The sequence below is a fragment of the Patagioenas fasciata genome, chromosome 4 (assembly GCF_037038585.1).
Source record: "Patagioenas fasciata isolate bPatFas1 chromosome 4, bPatFas1.hap1, whole genome shotgun sequence".
In the NCBI taxonomy this organism is placed as follows: Eukaryota; Metazoa; Chordata; class Aves; order Columbiformes; family Columbidae; genus Patagioenas; species Patagioenas fasciata.
In genome coordinates this window covers 3,588,446-3,606,399 of record NC_092523.1, presented here as the reverse complement: position 1 = coordinate 3,606,399, position 17,954 = coordinate 3,588,446, and the positions used below count along the sequence as shown (strand labels likewise).

The 17,954-nt window shown below is 53.0% G+C and overlaps 1 protein-coding gene across 1 annotated transcript in view; it reads right to left on the bottom strand.

Annotated features, from left to right (window-relative positions):
• The window catches only part of LZTS3 (leucine zipper tumor suppressor family member 3), a 46,033-nt gene extending 29,450 nt beyond the window's left edge, over positions 1 to 16,583 (bottom strand). Inside the window, exon 1 of the mRNA XM_065836460.2 lies at positions 16,415 to 16,583. The gene's annotated coding sequence lies outside the window, so the exon portion shown is untranslated. The remainder of the gene's footprint in view (positions 1 to 16,414) is intronic.
• Between the last annotated feature and the right edge of the window lie 1,371 nt (positions 16,584 to 17,954).

Here is a 17,954-nt window from a genome sequence, read left to right as displayed (position 1 = left end):
CCTGTATTGTTTTGTGTTTCAGCTCTACCTTGAGCTCAGGACAGCAGGATGCCTCAGATGTGCGTGTAAAATGAAAAGCACTTGTGAAACAAGCTCCAGAGGAGTCTGGCACATGTTACCAGCTTGCACTTCGTGTATTTGGGGCAGAATTCATCCCGGCACAACATCCTTATTAATTTGTCTAGGCTGTGAGCAGTCCCACGCCGTTCGTCTCACCTGTGCTGCTGACAGGGACTGCCAAGGGATCTGCCTGTGCAATTACCAGGAGTATTTTCAGCAGATTTCCTCTGTAATTTTTAAAAAATGAATCCGTGCAGATGAATTCCTCAGACATCCCCAGGAGGCTTTACAAGAGCATTGGTGGCTTTGGGGCAACGCTTCAGACAGCTTGTAGTTCGGAACAGGACCACAGACATGGCCAAGTGACACACAGGTGTCAATCTCTGTCTTTTCAGCATGGAAAGGAGCAACACTCAACCAAAAACTGTCAGGAGGCAGGTAAAGGAAGAAATCAGGAAGAAAAAGAAGAAAAGGAAGAAACTCCCTCCTCACGCATGGGCAGCAGGGCTGGGGAGCTCCCTGCTGTGGGATGCAGCTGATGTTCAAGGGGAAACTCAACAAATTCGTGGACCAGAAATCCATCACAAGCCAGTGCAACATGCACAAAAGTTGAATTTGGGAGTGTATTGGGGGAACATAAAGCAGACTGTCAAACTGACTCCTTTTCCTTCCTTCCTTCCTTCCTTCCTTCCTTCCTTCCTTCCTTCCTTCCTTCCTTCCTTCCTTCCTTCCTTCCTTCCTTCCTTCCTCCCTCCCTCCCTCCCTCCCTCCCTCCCTCCCTCCCTCCCTCCCTCCCTCCCTTCCTTCCTTCCTTCCTTCCTTCCTCCCTCCCTCCCTCCCTCCCTCCCTCCCTCCCTCCTTCCCTTCCCTTCCCTTCCCTTCCCTTCCCTTCCCTTCCCTTCCCTTCCCTTCCCTTCCCTTCCCTTCCCTTCCCTTCCCTTCCCTTCCCTTCCCTTCCCTTCCCTTCCCTTCCCTTCCCTTCCCTTCCCTTCCCTTCCCTTCCCCATCGTTTGTATTTATTTTCCCTGCTGTTTGTCCCTAAAACACTAAGTGCCCCCACCACATCCCAGGAAGGCAACAGGTTGGAGAAAGATCTGGGAAAACCCAAATGATCATAATCCAGAGGGTCTTGTCTGCATGATACTAAACAAAACCAAAACCAAACCCAAACCATAGAACACCTTAATGTTTTACTGAAAAAAAATAAACCAGGAAATTTTCTAAACTGAGGATAGATTACCTGCCATGAAAGCAGCTAAATTTGTATCACTTGCCTGGCTTAATTGCTTACATGTTGAAAATGCAGAGTGCACTTTTCAGCAGGACCATCCTGCATGCAGGCTCCACAAAACTAATTTTCATTGCTGGGGAGACCTTAACTTTCTTGTTTCAGTCCCAGGCAGCCAGGGCTCATTGTGAGCAGGATGGGAAGAAGGGGACATAGCTTTGGAGAGGATCTGGGCAGACATGAGGACAAGATAGGATGAGAAACTCATCTCCAGCAGGAAGGTGGGATGGTGGGGAAGGGGAGATGGTCGTTGATGTTTTGGGCAGGCTGGGGGAAGGAAGAGCATCCTTGCGAAAATGCAGTTTGGCCCCTGAGGAGGAGTTAAGGACCCAGATCTTCTGGTAAGGACAGGTGCAACACTGTGGTGGATCACGGGCCACCCAAACCATGGTTGCCCTGGGGCAAGCACAAGGAGTGGTTTGGCTCAGAGACAACACTGTCCCGGAGTCCAGCTGGATGCTGGACAAGTCCCGTGATGCCACGTTAGCAGGTAGATAAGCTGGAGGAGTCAGCGGGCTGTGTTGTGTTGACTCCCAGGGAGGGGATGCCAAGAAATGCAGGACCTGGTGTCTCACCAGCACACAAACTGGGGAGTGACACCAGGTGGGACAGCACAGGTGACACAAAGACACTGAGCTTCAGAGGAAGACACAGCCATGTGAACATGGCTATGCTATGCCTTGATGGCAAATGGGTCCTAGTCACAGGAGAAAACTCTGGAGGAGCTCTCCATGACTTGGTGAGGAGCTTTTTAACTTGGTACAGGCAGATTCTTAGTAGGGAAATACCCTGGTGCAGATAGACCTCTGAGCACTAGAAGAAGATCTATTCCTGCCTCATCTCCATGGCTCCTAACAGCCTCTTGCCGGTCATCTTGATTCTGCATCCTTCATCTTCCCTTCCTGGCCACTCTGACCCTGAATCCTTCATCCTCTCTTCTCGGTCACCCCAACCCCTGCCTCCTCTTCCTAGGAGGCACCACTCTGTCAGATCGGTACCTGTTTGCTTTGGGAAGGGTCTATTTTTGCCTCCTAGTCTGGTGCTACCTCTGAAGAACCGTTTTGCTTATGTCAGCATTGATGGTGGATGTTGACCTATGCCTTTGACTTCACCCAGCATCTGAGGTGGCTGCACCACAAGCAAGGCACTGCTGAGATGCTGGCGGTGGGAGGAGGGAGAGGGGTTAAACACTCCCAAATGTCTTAAAAATAGCCGCATTTTTCCCCGCTCTTGTTGACTCACCCGTCACAGACCACAAATTCCTGAGACACGTCATGGGCTGTGGGGAAACGGCCTTTCTGCTCCAAACAGACCATGGGTTTGTCTCCAGAGTGACCCTTGGTCATCCTCCAAGCATCCAGGGGTGTTGGGATGGAAGATGATGCCACCAGGGGAGATGCGTCAGCATCCCAGCAGAGGTGGGCTGGAAGGGAGGGTGGGCTGAGAACCCTTACTTTCTTTTCCTTCTCCAGGCATTTGCTGGGGTCCCTTTTGGGGTTCACCTCTACCACTGCGGCTTCCTATGCCTGCAAGTACCCTCCTACACCACGATAAGACAGCCAGCAGAAAATAGAACTTTGTGTGTGTCCATTCCCATCAAACAAGGTTTCAGTTGTCTCTGGTTTCAATTCACTCTCCTCTAGCTTTAAGTCCTCCCCATCTCTTGCCAGGTGCCAGGGCTCTAACTCCACATGGGAATGGCTCTAAGGTCCCTTATCAAAAAGCCACACTTAGTGGTTCCAGCTAAAGAACAGAAAGGCAGGAGAGACATAACCCAGATTATTTTGGAGATGCAGGGCCCAGGGGTCTGTCCATCTGCCTCCAGCTGTCTCAGCTGGGATCACAGCCAGGGGCAACACAGCCTCCAAAAGCCACCAGGAGACACCAGGTCCTCACACAGCCGTGGGGTCCTTGTGACCAGAGAGGCGGTGGCCACAGGAGATGAGGTAGAGGAGATGGTCCATATGTTTAAGGATATTTAAACCAGATGCAAACAGCTTTGTGAGCTTTGGGGCCAACCAACCCCATTGTCCCTGCAGGAGCCCCTCCTCTCCTACTGAGCTCATCTCACTAAGAGATGTAGATCATGTAGATGAGGTTCTTAAGGACATGGCTTAGTGACAGTGTTAGTTTAATGGTTGGACTTGATGATCTTGAGGGTCTCTTCCAACAAAAATGATTCTATCATTCTATGTCCCCTCTCCAGCACCCAGATCCTCATGGTCCTAACCCAACCTGCCCGAAGCTCTGTGGTTGGATCACTGGAGCCTTCTCCCACCAAGAGAAAGGTGCAGAATGATGTGCTCACATCTTCTGCCCCGCTGGGTCCCACTGGTGTAGAGACGCCCAACCCACAGCTGCAGCTGGGCTTAAAGGAAAGGTTGTCATTGATATTTTGGGAGCCGCTTCCTTCCCCTCCTCTCCTTCAGAATAGCTTTTTGTCTTTGGGCTTGTTTTCTTTCTTGCGTTAAAAAGGTTTGACCCTGACGTGTTTTGAATGGATTCAAACGCGGCATTGAATGCCTCTTGGGAGGTGGCTTTTTCTGAGTAAGAGGGGGAGGAGGGAATTTAATTGTGTCCAACCTTGCAAACCTTCAGCAAAGAAAAGCAGTGGCTTCTCCTGCTGCTGTTGCTCTCTGCCTGGCTCTGTTTCTCTCTATTGAGTCCCACGTCCTCACCCAACTCCTCCCTTAGACCAAACGAGCCACCAACCCCTTGTGCATGTTGCTCATCCTTCGCAGGGCTGTTCAGTGACAGCCCCACCAGCAAAACCCCTCTGCAGTGGTAAAAATGGATTGTCCACCTCTTGGCCAGCTCCTACCTGGCTGGGTCTGATGCAGTCTGTTTATGAGCTGCTGGTCTTCAATCCTCTGCTGCAGCAAACACAAATCATCACAAAGCCCCAACATGCTCCTTGTGCTGCTCATGGATGGGTCCAGTGGCTTCTTAAGTGTTTGGAGACTCAACCACCAGGTAAATTGGAGCACAAGTGTGATGGGAGCAGCTGAGGGACCTGGGGGGTTCAGCTGGAGAACAGGAGCTGAGGGGAGACCTTCTGATCTCTGAACTGCCTGAAAGGAGCTTGGAGCCAGGGGGGGGTCGGGCTCTGCTCCCCAGGAACAAGCGCCAGGAGCAGAGGAAACGGCCTCAAGTTGCACCAGGGGAGGTTGAGGTTGGATCTGGGGAACAATTTCTTCCCCAAAGGGCTGTGGGGCATTGGAACAAACAGTACAAACCCAGGATTTCCCTTAGCACCCACTGCCCACTTCCTACCTTTGCCAGGTCCTCAGAAAGCATCAGAGATGGTGACAGAGCCTCAGGTAATGCTGACCTGCAAACCTGGCTGCAGACATGGGTTGCATCTGCTGTGACCATGACATTTGGCCCCGGGACCCCCCGTGGACCCACTGTGTGACTTCAGAGGAGGACAAGTGACTCACACAGATGGCGAGGTGACAACTCTCTGCAGCTGGGGCCACTGGCAGTGACTGATGGTATTACATGTGGTTGAGACCTGCTTATGGTGTTTATTCAGCCTGCGGATGCCCAGCTAATAATGACACCCTCTCAAAATAAAGAATAAAAGGTCTGGCTAACAATCTGGCCTTTTGGCAGCACTGGCAGAGAGTCAAAGGGTCTTGGGGCCCCCACTTCCATTTGAGCTGTTTTTTCTTCACCCGAAGTACAGAAGAACCAACACTGGCTACCAGAATAAGAGCCTGCTGATATTCTAGCTCAAGAAAGTTAGGTCATTTACTCTTCAATTAAGTTTGCAATGAATTAATCCCATTCCCAAGCATTGCTCATGTCAGATCTCTCCTGGAGGTTCATGGACAACCAGGAGGAAGCAGATTTTGTTTTGGTTTTGCTAAACGAAGAACAGTGAAATAACTGAGCTGCAGCAACGTTCCCTGTCCCCAGGCTGGAGATCAGAAAATTGCTGATAACAATGGAGAAAAGGCAGCAACGCTCAATAATTTCGCTTCTGGTTTTGGCAAAAGCAGGCTGATGTTCTCATATTGCACAGGGGTAACAAAGTGCTTTCTAGTCCATTAGTAACCTAGGAAGACACTAAATGGCATGGCCTAGGGATAAACATTTATAAACAGTGATCTCAGATTAATTTGCTCCCAAGAGTCCCTTAGAAGCAGGGCGAGGAGTGGTGTGTCCTGCTGCTCATCGCCTCTAAGAAGTCCAGGGATTTCTCTCTGATCCCAGAAGATTGGAAAGACGATAATTGCAGGGCAATATTCAAGAAAAGTGGGAAGAAGAAGAGCTGGGGTGATGCAGCTTAGCCTGGCAGAAAGTGATGCAGGACTGGAGGGATGGAGCGTGGGAAGCTGTCAATATAAATAGATGGCTCATGCAAAATAAGATTTTGAAGATTCATTCAGCTTCGTTTGGGGCAGGATGCATTAGATGGAAATATGCTCATATGAGGTGCTTTGGTTTGGAGTAACATGGTTATTCTGGTTAAAAAATGAGTGTGATTTATCATTCAAAGTATATGATGGGGAGTGATGAAGTGATGGGTCTTGACTGGATGCCAAGGGGTGGGAGAGGGGTGTTTCTCATTGGGTTCGATGGAGGTCCTCCCAGCCTCCATCCTCCCTGTGCAGCTGGTGCTTAGAGGAAAAAGGACTAGGAAGAGGAAAAACTCACTGATCCTTTCTCATATCTCCCCTGCCACAAAGGTTTTTGGGGATATCTCACAACCGAGGGTGCCTTTGGACCCCTCAAATGGTTCGATGCCATCAGAGGGTATCAGGACACTAACTGGTCCCTCCTCAGTCAACCCAATGCCGTTTTGTCCTCCTTGAATTTTTGGCAGTGAATTTTTGTGAGGGAATGATGGCCTCTGAGGAAAACTACCTCATTTGGTTTATTTTTAGCCCAATATTTGAATCATCTCCAGTTGCATTTTGAGGAAGAGCGAAGAGTCGCATCCACTCATCACTTCATGCCATAAACAGGTACTTCAATCCATTTGAGGCTTGACAGTAGTTATTTTGAATATGCTTGAAGTTCTGCTGCCTCTCGGGCACTCTGGGAATTAAAAATCACTGTACCAGGCTATGGTTCCCATCTCGTAATTTCTCTGCATCTGTACAAGTCCCAGGGGTACCTGTAAGAGGTGGCCCTGGAGCAGAAACCATCTCACTGCTGCCATTCCAACCTCTCACATGTGACACACCGGCCACTGCCGACCGCCGAGGAGGCAGAATCCCCAGGGTAATTCCTGCCAATTACTGCAATCAGCTAATTAGCAAACAAGATCGATTCAAATGACGGTAGTGGTGTCAACAGCTATTATGCAGGCTTGCCTGTGCTGGAGCAAAGCCATCCCGGGAGGGTCAGCGGTGGTCAAAAAGCCCTTGGGGATGGGAAATTTGAAGAGTTAGAGGGGATGTGGTGGGTGGAAGTGAAGCTAAGGGGAAAAAAAATCATTGAGACAAATTAAGGAGGAAAAGTGTAAAAAACTAAAGCAATCCAGGTACTTGCTTGCAAATAGGAAGGGGATGACAGCGAGGGATGATGTCAACCAGCCAGGTTGGGATGAGAGGGGGAAGTCAGCTCTTAATCTGCGAATCATAGAATAGTTTGGGTTGAAGGGACCTTCCCAGCTCCCCCAGTGCCACCCCTGCCCTGAGCAGGGACATCTTCACCAGCTCAGGTTGCTCAGAGCCCCGTCCAGCCTGGCCTGGGATGTCTCCAGGGATGGTTCATCCACCACCTCTCTGGACAACCTGGGCCAGGCTCTCACCACCATCAATGTGAAAAGGAGGGGAACAGGGGATTTCTCCCCACCCTGGGGTCAAACAGCCTAGGAAGAGCTTTCTCCTCCCCGGCCACAGGCAGGGTACAGGCAGAGGGCAGGAGATAATGCTCAGCCACATCCTCAACCCGCACCAGAACCAGCTCTGCAAATAATAATAATTGCCACTTTTGGAAGAAAATTGCCAGCCTGGGCTTGCTTGGGATGCAACAGTCTCCTGACAGGACTTAGAGCCAGCCAGACTTGCTCTGTTTTTGTCTGAAAATTATCTTCTTTGGGAAATGCAACCCTGAAGCTGGATGGGGTGACCAGGGTGGGATGCTGGACTCCAGGATCAGCTCCAAGCCAGAGTCAGAGGTTGATGTAAAGCCTGTAGAGGCTTTAAATCCTCCCCTAAGTCCTGCTGTGATGGATTTAAAGGGTGTTTGTATCACTCACCTCCAGGATCAAGATCCTTAGAGGATAAGTGTTTGAAGGAAATGAAGGGATTCTCCTTCCCATGGCATGAAATGGAGATGCGGCCCTCCCTGGGACATAGTGGGGAGCTGGTGTTCTCCCTAGGAGGAGAGGGATTCCTGCTGTCATCTTGCTCCGGACTTTCGGGCAGGGAGTTTTGCTGCCCAGCTCTGGAGCTGGCAGATGCCCTGTTTTTTTCACAGCAGCTGACCCAGAATCATAGAATCAGAGAATCATTTTGGTTGGAAATGACCCTCCAGATCATGGAGTCCAATTATTCCCCACCCCTGGCACTGCCCCATGTCCCTGAGAACCTCATGTCCGTCTGTCCAACCCTCCAGGGATGGGGACTCCAGCACTGCCCTGGGCAGCCTGTTCCAATGCCCCACAGCCCTTTGGGGAAGAAATTGTTCCCCACATCCAACCTCAACCTCCCCTGGTGCAACTTGAGGCCATTGAGAGAGAAAGACTATCCAGCAGCCCAAGTCTCTGCTTGCCTTTAAAACCCTGGAAGGATGCAAAATTGCTTTTCACCCCCCAGCCAAGGGTGGGGAGCTGAAGCAAAAGGGTTTTCCCTGGCTCCTGTCTTGGCTGAAGCCTGGGCTGGAGCTATAACCATGGTTGTCCTACCTCTCCTTGACTTCTCTGCTAAGGAGGAGGGGAAAAGGCATCAACAGATTGATGGGAAAGTTCATCAAAGAGGGAACAATTAATTTTTCCAGCTTTGAGGAATAACCTTCTGGTGGTGGATACATCTGCACAACTTGATGCTGAGAAAGCTGTGCAGGCTATGTGGGCATCCACAGCAGAGAGGCGACTTGGGTAACTTGTAGGACTTGTTTTTAAAATAAACATCTGAAACCCCACACCTCCAACAGGAGAAAATATATTTAAACAAGAAACGCCACCTTTGGAGCTTGAAGCTTTGCTCAGGGACCTTTTTCCAAAGCCACGTACCCACCTCCCATGATGCTGGGCACACCCCAGCCCTGCTTGGAGCCAGGGTGGCTGGTACCCAGCACATTGCTGGGAGAAGGAAATAATCCCTCCTTTCTTTTAGAGCTATCAGGAATGCACCACACCTGGTGCCTCTCCAGGAGTGTTTGCACTCCTGGGCTGGATTGTTTACCCAGGGATTTTTTTGGTGTGTGTATTATTATTATTAAAAGCTAATTTGGTCCCCTGAGAGCATGGAGGGGGAAAGACAAAGCCCTTGGCTGGCACTGAGGAATGTCAACAGGCCGTGGGTTGGTTTGGCTGGTGTTGCGCTGCCCTCCTGAGCCACAGGTCACAGGTGAGGTGAGTTTGGGCTTTGCTGGGAAACGGGTTGGTCATTGCATGCAGGGGATTACCCACCCCAAACATATGCAGGTCACACGTTCACCAATTTAGCCACGAGATCGGGTTTTAAAATATCTCACCATAGTCCCCATTTTAGTTCCACTCAGTCCATTGCTGCCCTGGGCTTGGGAGACTGCACTACATCCTATCAGAGGGAAATGGAGGTCTGCAGGTTAAGGAACATGACAAGGGGCACACAAAATGCCAGTAGCAGAGCACAAAACACAGAACAAATGTTCCACTTGGGATTCAACACCACTAAAACCAGTCCTGACTATTGCGTATGTCCTGATCCCCAAAGAGATCAACCCCTGGGGTCTGCAAATGCAGATGTGACTGCATCCCATATCAGAAAAACAGCGGGAGGGAGGAAGAGCGCGGCAGCTCGGAGGAAGAGTGCAGCAGCCCGCAGGTCGAAGGAAGGAGGAGAACAAACTCCGGCTGCTCAATGGCTGGCCAAGGACCAGCTCGGCAGCAGTGATTTATTATTTGCATTATAGGAGGAGCTGGAAGCCATGGAGGACATCAGTTCTCCCTGAGACCTGCAGGAGAGCCATGCTTTATGGGCTGCATTCAGCTTGCTCCTAGAGACGGGTATTTATGCCCATGTTGAGGTGAAATTAGGTGGAGTTGTGGCTTCTCCTAGAGGGCTTTTGAGAAATGTAATTGTTTGAGGAGGGAGAAATTTGAGCCAGGAACAGGCCCTGGTCCTTCCCAGAGCATCCCTGACGTGTGCTGGGAGAGCAGGACCCCGGTGTGCGGTGCAGGGGACATGGGGTGCAGCTCTGCCCACCTCAGCCCAGCATCCCAGATGGATTTTTACACTGAAGGCAGTAAAACACTGGACCAGGTTGACCAGAGAGGTGGTGCATGCCCCATCCCTGGAGACATCCCAGGCCAGGCTGGATGGAGCAACCTGAGTTGGTGAAGATGCCCCTGCTCATGGCATGGAGTTGGACTAGATGAGCTCTGAAGTTCCCTTCCGACCCAAATTATTCTATGATTCTATGTTTTTTGGGCTGTTTTAATGCTCTCCTTTCTCTCCTGGCCTCTCTGAGCTGCCCTGAGAAGCCATTACAGGGACAGCTCTCTTTGGCTTTCACTCCACTGCTGAGAGGAATCACCCTGTGGGTGGACAACACCAGGGCAAGATGCATGGTCTGGCCAAAACCAACAACATGCCCCTGTCCCCTTGCAGTTCCCTGTATTGCTGGAGGCAGAAGACCCTGCTGCAGGGAAATGTCTGAGGTGGGATGGCTGGTCCTGCCATCCCCAACATCTCAGGTGGGATGGCTCAGCTGTTACTCCAAGTGCTTGCCAAGGGCAGAGCTGGGGATGTGATGAAGGAATGGTCCATGGGGAGCGGAACGAGCTTGTACTAGATCAACTGATATAATTAGAAAGCAAGGACAAGGAGATGAGTTCCTGTGCCTGAAAGCTGCTCTGTTTCTTTTCCAGCTGGGCGAATAAAAACTCTGACCTCCCCTTGTGCAAAATGTCCAGCATATGTCTGCAGGGCTCTGCGATGGCTGTGAGCTTGGGCAGGAGCTCCCATCCTTGACTAGTTCTAGGCATGGAGCATCTGCAACCTTTCTGGGCAACATCCACCACCATTGCTTTGGCCGCTCTGTCTCCTCTTGCCCCCTTGCCCTGGGCAGGCCGAGGGTGGGCAGTGTCCATCCTGCCCAAAACCACACAGCTGGGGATGCTCACCCAGTTGACTTTGCCTACCAGTTTCATGCCCAGGGAGCCTCTGTTCATAGAATCATAGAATCATTTTGGTTGGAAAAGACCCTCAAGATCATCGAGTCCAACCATTCCCCCACCCCTGGCACTACCCCATGTCCCTGAGAACCTCATGTCCGTCTGTCCAACCCTCCAGGGATGGTGACTCCAGCACTGCCCTGGGCAGCCTGTTCCAATGCCCCACAGCCCTTTGGGAAGAAATTGTTCTGAATATCCAACCTCAACCTCCCCTGGTGCAACTTGAGGTGATCTCCTCTCATCCTATCCCTTGTTACTTGGGAGCATACTTTGGTTCAGGCAAGAGCCCCGAAGTGGCCCCAAAATGACAACCCTCTTACTAAACCCTCACCTATACTCTCCAGTGATGGTGGGGAAGAAATGATGGACTTCTAATGGGAACATCTCCACCAAATCCCACTCCCACAAGCCAGGGTTTCCCCATGGAAGGATGAACTGGGTAAGAGATCTCCATTCATCTGCAAACCCACCTCATCTCCAGCACTTACTCCCCAAATAACCTTCCAAAACTTGCAAACTGTCCTCACAGCAAGGATGTAGTGACAGGGAAACTGGAAAACCCTGATCATCTGGAGAACACAGATTGTGTCCGGGCAGGCTGCAGCAAGCAATAGTCCCACTGGACTTATGGGATGTAACCACCTGGTTTGGAGAGGAAGAGGTCCAGTGTGTCCTCCTGCTTGGCCCTGGGGCTGGATGGAAGTGATGGGCTGTTTTATGATATAGGATGGGCATAGGTGAAGAAAATGTGCAAAACCACTGAGTGATGTAGGGTCTGCAACAAGGTACCTTGAATACCTGAGCCTATAGAAGGAACAAGTTCACTCTGGGATTCACTCAGTCCTGGACACATGGTCAGAAATTGCTTATCAGAGGTATTTTTTCCTGGCTAGGATCATTATCATCATTTCTGGTGCTTTGCTTCCAGAGAAAAACATATCTTTGGGCCACGTACCAAGGGACTGGTTTAATTTGTCACCAACAGGCACACATATATTTATTTGAAAGTGCCTCTTGTTATGTTACTTGGCAACTTCCGAGCCCGCGTATTTCTCCAGCTGATAAATATTTGTGAGGTTGTTTGCGTGAAGAGCGGCATGTGTTAACAATATGATCTGCTTTCTTCTGAGCTTCCTACAAAAAGAACGGGCTCTGTGACATCTGTCTAAGCCTGGAGCATCTTGCTGGCTGGTGACCAGGATCTGGTCCCAGAGGAAGGAGAGAGTTGTGTGTCTTCATATTAGTGTGAGGATGAGGTGTGCGAGTTCATTTTGCACCCATCAATGCTGCAGTTCAGACTCCAGCAGCACCCACCAGGACCAGTCGAGGACCAAAAGGCTGGAGGTGACTGTTCGGTGGGTGATGGTAGTGGTGAGGATGCCAGAGGATGCTAAAGGGTACACAGGGGCTCAGAAAGCAACCAGAAAAAAATGATAGAGCAAAAGGGAAAGCTCAACTCATTGAATAAATCCCATAACTACCAACTGCTGGAGGCCAGAAGAGTTTCTCTGATGTCTGAGCCAGCCCAGGCTGCTGTGGGTGTAGCCAACCTGGCTCCTTCTGTTGAAGGATCTCCACTGAGATGAAGCAGGAGCTTCTGCAGTTCCTCCACCAGGTCAAGGGGACTTTCAGCTCCCTCTGCCAGGAGAGCTCTTGGCTCCAGCCAACCCTGGATTATAATTCATAAACGATCTCTCTCTTTCCTGATAGCTTCTTTAACATGTGTTTTATTTTCTTGCTGTTTAAGGAACTACATGAACCTTCTTGTTCCCCTGGGAAAATGAACCTCCTCCTGGCTGTGCTCCCCCTGTCTGGTCCCCTCTTGTTCTGGGACTGTGTGAGGGTCTCAGAAGAGATGACCTTCTCATCCACCACCCCAGCAAGATGCGTTCCCACAGGAATAGCTGGAAAAGGCAAAAGTCCATCCTCTGACTTCCAAAGAATAGGGGGTGTCAGAGTGGTCGTTTCCCTCCACAATGGTGCCTGGGGCCATGGGGCAATGTGAGAGCTGAGCTTTGGGTGCAGGTTGCTCCCTGCTGGCAACCACCCAGCTTATTATCATAGAATCATAGAATCATTTTGGTTGGAAGAGGCCCTCAGGGTCATTGAGTCCAACCATTAACCCACCCCTGGCACTGCCCCATGTCCTGAGAACCTCATGTCCATCTGTCCAGCCCTCCAGGGATGGTGACTCCAGCACTGCCCTGGGCAGCCTGTTCCAATGCCCCACAGCCCTTTGGGGAATAAATTGTTCCCCAGATCCAACCTCAACCTCCCCTGGCGCAACTTGAGGCCGTTTCCTCTGCTCCTGGCACTTGCTACTTGCAGAGTCTCAAAGCCCTTGGGCCACCACCACCAGGATGGACCATCGCAGCCTCCCTGTGGCTCCTGGTGTCACCGTGTCCTGCATGAAAAGGCTGTGGAAAACACAACCAGAGGAGGAATCCAGTGACACAACGTAGGGTATAAAGTCTTTACCCATGGAGGAAACATGTGGGTGAGCAGAGGGTTTGGGGGGTCCCTGGCTGCTCCCCCTGGCAAGATGGGCAGGGACGTCTGGGATCCTGGACATCTGCCTCCATTTCACTTTCAGATCCCTCAAATAATAACCGTGTTTGCCAGCTCCTGTGACAAGAATGACTAATGGGGAAAGATCCTCAGCGAAGGGAAACAAGAAATCTCCTCATTTCACCCTTTGTTTGCTGGATTGACGGCCCCGGGCACAGCCGGGCTTTCCTTGGTGTGCTCAACCCCTCTTCATGAGAAAGCAGATTTTAAGCCCTGTGACAGCTCTAGCAACACCCTCTTAACTCTTAAGCATCCCTGTTGAGACAGGACTCCCTTTAGAAACTTTTCACAGCCCCGTTTATCCAGGTTTCTGCTCCACACTGAGTTACCGTGCAGTGAACGCCTGTGACTGCTGATGCAACGTGATTTTCACTGTGCATTTGGAAATCAGCCTCCCCACTTGCCTTTGTTTTATGTTTTTGCTGTAAGTTAGGGGACTATCTTTCCTCCTCTAGGGAGGGATGGACGACCAAGAGATGCCCTCAACATGCACCGTGATGTGATGATACCCCTACGATGGATCCGGCAGTGGGTGCCTAGGGCTAAGGCTGCAGCCCCCATGGAGGCTGGGGCTGTCTCAGTCCCAACTCTGGTAGGACAAGCTGTCTGCCAAATATTCAGGATCCTGCAACCAGATGTTGGTCTTTCAGATGTTTTCTGCCTCCTCATTGAAAGTCTGGGGACTGGGGGTTAGTCCCTAAAACATCAGCCCGGTGACCCAGTACAGAAGAGTTCAAAGAGGAGGGAGTCTCGTTCCTTTATGGATCCCACACACACCCCTGCACCGCTTTTTAAATGCCCACCCCTGCAGTAGAGAGTGAACGGGGGGGAGATTTCAGCCCCTCCACACATTCCTCCTCTGCCCCATCGTTATCGCGAGGACAACGCTCAGGACAAGGCGCCCGGTTCCCTCGGGGGAGGCCGGACCCCGCGGACGGGGAATCACGCCACTCTGACATTTCCACGCCTGTTTTTCAGACCATTCGCCTCCCAACCTTTGCAGAAAATAAATTCCCCAGCCAGGCTGAACTCGGATGACAGCATCGCATGCTATATATAGCCACGGCAGATCGCCGCTCGAACCAGGGCCACACATAAACAAACCGCGCGGTTCCCTGCGTGGAGAGGGGACGGGCGAACGAACCGCACGTGATGGAGGAGCCTCCCACCCCTGGCTGCTCGAGACCAGGGGTGCTTTGCAATCCTGCACCCTCTTTTAACACCAGCACCTCCCTCAAGGGCTCAGCTGCTGGCATAATCCGCTGCCCAAGGGGGTTTGCAGAGGAAGGATGTGCTGGAGGGTGTTGAAAGCAGAGCATGGAAGAGCTAAGGGAGTTGCCAAAGGTTATCCCGTGGGGCGAGTTGGCATCCCCTGGCTTGAATTGCACCCGCTGATTCCCAGTGTGAATTAAAGAAGCTGTTGGTATCACTCAGGCCACGTACTGTGATGTGGGGCAGAAAATGCCAGCACAGCCCCACCACAGCATCTGCCCATCTCTGCTGCCTTCAGCCCATACCTCCCTACAGTCCCACTTGCATCTGCCCGCTCCTCTCCCTGACTGACCCTCTGACACGGTGCATGGGGCTGCACGGTGCTACAGGAGGCTGCGTGGGGCTGCACAGGGCTGCACGGAGCTGCATAGAGCTGCATGGGGCTGCACAGAACTGCATGGGACTGCATGGTGCTGCATGGGGTTGCATGGGGCTGCATGGGGTTGCATGGTGCTGCATGGGGTTGCATGGGACTGCACAGAGCTGCACGGGGCTACATGGAGCTGCATGGGCTTGCATGGGGCTGCACGGAGCTGCACAGGGCTACATGGAGCTGCATGGGGCTGCATGGGGTTGCATGGGGCTGCACGGAGCCGCACGGTGTGCGGAGCAGAGGGAGGCGATGTGCAGCGGGGACCACGCCTGGCTCAGCTGGCAGGCCTTGCCCTCCTTCCCCAGCTCCCCACACACATGAGGAAGAGACAGGGGATGCTCAGGGGGATGCTCAGGAGGCTGTGGAGCATCCATTCAACCGATGGTCTCCTCCGGAGCACAGAGACCAGCCAGCCTGGGGGGCCACTCACAGCCACAGGTCCCCAGGCTCTCGCCTTGGCTCTGAGGAGTGGCTGGGGGTGGCAAAGGGGGTCCCTGCCCTCCGCTCTGGGCAAACTGCATCCCCACATCTCTCTGCTGCAGTGCCGCAGCTCCAGCCCTGCTCTCTCCTGGGGAGCTAGCAGAGAGGATGCCTTCATCCTTCCATCATCACCCTCTCCGGCTGCTCCAAACCCGGGCCAGCGAGCAGGACGAGCCATCGGGAACAGCCTCAACTCTTTCCTCTCCTTGCACAGGGATGGAGCCCGTGGGCCTGGGCACCCAGGGGAGCTGAGGGCAGGGGGTGGGTTTGCACCCACACCCCTACTGGCGTGCACCCAAGACTCGGGAGTTGCGGTGGGTGTGGGGGGAACACGCGATGCCCGTGTCCTCGCAGAGCCAGGGCGAAGTCCCAAGCGGGGAGCCCCGTGTTGTGACGTGCCCCCCTCAGCGTCCTCCCTCCCTCCCCGCCGCTGTTGGGCGAGGGCCACCCAGCACCGAGGCAGATGACATAATTCCCAGCAACTGCACGTTAATCACTCGGCCGCCAGCAACCTCCTTCCCTCGAATCCAAGCCCCATCCCCAGCCACCGCTCCCCTCCCTGACATCGCGGCGCAAGAAATAAATAAATAAAAGAAGCTGAGGGAGGGGTGGGGGGAGGAATAACCTGATCCTGCTGGGCACTGGCAAACAGGTCTGCGCCCCCCCCCCCCCGCCCCTCCCTGCTTCTCACTCTATTTTTGGGTGCTGTCATCTCCGAACGGCCCCCCGGGGCCAAATCCAGGCAGCTGCGACTTTCCGCACAAACAAGCCACCCTCCCCTCCATCACACCCCAAATCGGCGCTGCCAGCCCATCCTCCACTCTCCCCCCCCTTCCCCAAAATCTTCCCCTCCTCCTTACCCCCCGCCCCAAATTATATTTGGGTGGGTGGTTTCAGCTCCAGCATCAGGTCCCCTACCCCCGCCTCTTCTTCTCTGTGCACCCCACATGTCTCCTTGTCACCTCCCCACACCCTGTCCCGTGCCCCCCCCACCTCCCAGTACCGCTCCCCAGTTCCTCCCAGTTTCTGCTCTTACTCTTGGCGGGGATGCTCGGGGCTCGGGCTGGTCCCCGGTGGGCAGCGCAGCGGGCAGGGAATCAAGCGGCGCTGGCTGCGCAGCCGGGTGGCCGCTCCCGTCCGAGGGGTCTCATCTCATTTTGTCATATGTCACCAACACACACACACACACTCGCAGCCACGTTTCCCCCCCCTTCTTGCGGCAAACGGCGGCCGGCCCCGACCCCACCCCCTGTCAAAGCAGCAGCCTAACAGCGAGGGAGGGAAGGATGGAGGGAGGATCTGCTGCCTTCCCTTTAACTCTTCCCTCGCCACCCCCCCGCCCAGGACAGGGCTCCCCCGGGCTGGGCATGGTGGGATGCTGACTGGACCCCCAACCCCCGGCATCTTCCCCACAGGGCTCTGGGATAGGGGATGTTGGGGTTTGAGCAACCCCTGTGGGGCACTGGCTCTGTCCCCCACAGCCTCACTGTGTCTTATCACCCCAAAAGCAAGACCCCCTCAGTAGAGCTCAGTCCCGACATAGGATCATAGAATAGTTTGGGTTGATGGGACCGTCCCAGCTCCCCCAGTGCCACCCCTGCCATGAGCAGGGACATCTTCACCAGCTCAGGTTGCTCAGAGCCCCGTCCAGCCTGGCCTGGGATGTCTCCAGGGATGGTTCATCCACCACCTCTCTGCCCAACCTGGGCCAGGCTCTCACCACCCTCAGGGACAACAATTTCTTCCTTATATCCAGTGTGACATAACCCCATTCAGTGGGTCAGGGGGGATGTGGGGTGTTTTGGGGCCATGGTTGGAGTTTGAGGGCGACAGGCAGTCTCATGCCATGTGGCTGGGGGTGGGAAATGTGTCTGTCTGCCTGTGTCCACTTTGAGACCATGAAAAATCCATCTGGGGCCTTGGCTTCTCCCAATCTCCAGGAGCAGAGCCCTTTGGGGTGACACAGCCTGAATAACAAAATCATAGAGTCACAGAATAGTCTGATTTGAAGGGACATTCCAAGCTCATCCAGTGCCACCCCTGCCATGAGCAGGGACGTCTTCACCAGCTCAGGTTGCTCAGAGCCCTGTCCACCCTGGCCTGGGATGTCTCCAGGGATGGGGCATCTGCACTGCAGTTGTTGCAGGAGAGTCAGGTCCTGCCATACACACTGTCAGGCTCCAGTTCTCCCCTTGGTCTCTCCCATGGATGTGCATACATTGTTGGTGGCAGAGCTCCAGGGGCTGTGTGTGATCCTCCTTGGATCGAAAGCGCAGCTGAGGCCCTCTGACTTACTTACAGTCATCTTTGTGGACCGGGACTAGAGCCTGGGACAAAGCCATCTCTTTGGTGAGTGGAACTGCACTGCTTCCCACCAGCACTGCCAAGCAACGGAGCAGTTCAGGTCCTGCATGGACAACTAGGGGCTCCTTCTGGCTGTTAAATCTAGCAAGGCAAAGGGAGAGAGCAGGACTGCCGATGAGGGATGGAGAAGGTCCAGTCAGACGTGTCTGCTGGGACTGTCCCACCAGAAATGAAGACATTCCCAGGAGCCAGCAGGATTACAACTGTCCATG